At 45.1% G+C, this 2,717-nt stretch overlaps 1 non-coding gene across 1 annotated transcript; it reads left to right on the forward strand.

Moving 5' to 3' along the window:
• The first annotated feature begins 2,315 nt into the window (after window positions 1–2,315).
• On the forward strand, window positions 2,316–2,388 carry Trnak-cuu. Its single transcript has one exon. It is a non-coding gene; the product is annotated as a tRNA-Lys (tRNA).
• Window positions 2,389–2,717: the final 329 nt, after the last annotated feature.

A 2,717-nucleotide genomic window follows, 5' to 3' on the forward strand; every position in this document is an offset into this window, starting at 1 on the left:
CCCATGGCGTTTCCCGCCTGCAACGGATTTCCTTGCCTATCTCTTAATGATTTGCATTCGCTGTCCCAGTGTCTGCCTTTCCCACATCTCCTACATAACCCTGAAGGCTGAGGCCTTCTATTCCTGTTATTCCTGGCAAAGGCATTATTATTATTATTATTATTTCTGTAAGTCCTTTGTCTGCAATTCCGTTTCATATGTCCCATTCTGCCACAATTAAAACATTTGGTATTCTGATATCTTCTTGTACCGTTGGCAATGGCATCTTCTACCCACTTATCGGCGTGATGGGCGTGATGGGCGTGATGGGCGTGAAGCTCATTCGATTCAATATTCATTGTATGTAAGACCCATTCCTCCAGGGGTGCTGATCTGATCTTTAGGGGCGTCAATACCCTTTTGCACTCTACATTGGCATTCTCATAAGCCAAGGACTCAATTATTACCTGCCTTGCCTCTGGGTCAGATATCCCTATGTGTACAGCTTTAGTTAGTCTATGTAAAAAGTCCACAAATGGTTCTCTCGGATCTTGTTTAACTCTGATATATGATTCCATTCTCTGTCTTGGGTCTTGAACCCTGTCCCAAGCTTTCAAGGCTGCGGTAGTACATATGGATAGAGTGTGTTCATCATAATTAGCTTGTTCTAGAGGATCAGAATAAAGTCCTTCACCCATAATTTGATCTAGGGTGATGTCAACTCCCTTTGATCTTTCCTGCTGTTCTAAAAGCCTGGCCTCTTGTCTAAACATGCACTTCCAGCTCAACTGATGACCGTTCTCTAACACAGCTGAGACTAGGTCCAACCAGTCCCTAGGGGTTGGGTTAATTGTAAGGGACCAAGACTTTAGCATCTCCTTAACAAAGGAGCTATGTATCCCAAAATTCATAACAGCTTGTTTAATTTCTTTCAGATCATTCATACGGATAGGTTCCCATGTATATTCCTTGGTGATCTTAGGGTTTTTAGAACCAGTCACCTTTTCTGTAGTTATCACTGGGAAAATAGGTAGAGTTCTATTGAAGCTATCCCAGAGAGTTCTATTCGATGGGGTTGTGACTTTCTTTTGTACTATTTGCTCCTGCTCATGAGAGTCCATAATTTCCTCGATCTTTTCAAATCTATTTACCATTGCCTTCTGCAATGCCTCAATCTCTTGTCCAGTATTATGTTCCAAGGCTTTCATAGAGGATTCAAGGGTATGAAGTTTGTCCAATACCGATAACGTCTCATCCTTGGACAGAATTTTCATGGCATGAATGGTGCCATCTTGTATTGAAATTCTGTCCAGCAATCTTTCATAGCTCTTTGATAAAGTCTTGTTAATACATTTAACGGTTCGAATCTCCTCAGATAATTGTTTCAGTTCCTACCGACAGGGATTGTAACTTATGATTCAGATCCGTTGTTCCTGACTCCATACCTTGCATTTTTCTCTCAAGTGATAAAGCCATCTCAGAGAGAGATCTGTTATTCCTTTCCTCATGAAATTCAAACTTCTCCTCGAAAGTTCCAAATTTCTCAAGTAACAAAGCCATCTCAGAGGAAAGTCTATTATCCCTTTCCTCGAGAGCTGCAACCATCTTTTCAAGCTGTTTATTAGTGTTTTCCAAACCATTTATGTCCTTGTTTAGTTTTTTAGCTCCTGCCTGTAAGGACTCTATCTCCTTTTTATTTTCCAACCACGTTGTAATGAAACAAACAAAAATAAAGAAGATACCAAGCCCTGTAAATATCCAGCCAAGGGAAACCACATCTGTATCGCTCAAAAATTCAGTCATCGTGTAGTTGAACAAATTATAGAATCCGTTAATAGTGATATTGTCAGACATTGTTAATCCAAACGGTTGATTTTTAATCAAATGAAAAATTACCTGTAATTACCGTTGTCTGCCACTAGATGGCGTAGGGCCCCGAGTTTCACGTGTTTTAGGAAACCAAAGATGGCGTCCCGCGCAGAGCACAGTAGCTGTGGAAGCAGCGGCGGGGCGGGGCTTCGGTTCCCTGCAAGAACTTCACAAACGATTTGGCGGGCGACTTGGCGCCCTGAGGTGTGGGGAGGGGGAGTGCGGCGGGGCGCGCAAGCTGCGCGGGGTGCGGAGCCGAGTACCTGGCTATTGGGACTCACTGCGAGCTGCGGTTTCTGGTCCCGCGCAGGCCTGGTTTCAGGTGGCTTGGCGGGCCGGAGCAAGCCGCGGTTTCGTCTGGGAGGGAGGGGGGAGCGCGCGCTCCGGCCGGGCCGCAGGGCCGAAGCAAGTTGTGGTTTGTCCCACGTAAAGTTTTTAAGTGGATGTAGCCACGTTGGGTACCAGACGCCCGGCTAGCTCAGTCGGTAGAGCATGAGACTCTTAATCTCAGGGTCGTGGGTTCGAGCCCCACGTTGGGCGCCAGATGATGCGGCGAAGATTGGAAATAACCAAAAATAGTCCTTTTATAATTATTCAATTTTAATACAAGGGGAGATAAGGGAACTTACAGAACCAAGGGTCCAGCGGAGCCGAAGGTGAGCGCGGGGCAAACGAACGGGCCACCTTCCGGCTCCCCAATCCTATTTAAGGGGAATGCTACCCCGCTGGAGCAGCCACGCCCCTGAACGCAGGGATTGGGCCAGCTGCCCCAACACAATATGATGCTTCTTAATTCTTCTATAAAAGATTTGAATCAGTTGTATATATTTTTTATACTCTAAATGATGTTAGTGCCACTACACTTTCTT

Source organism: Arvicola amphibius, chromosome 2, assembly GCF_903992535.2.
Source record: "Arvicola amphibius chromosome 2, mArvAmp1.2, whole genome shotgun sequence".
In the NCBI taxonomy this organism is placed as follows: domain Eukaryota; kingdom Metazoa; phylum Chordata; class Mammalia; order Rodentia; family Cricetidae; genus Arvicola; species Arvicola amphibius.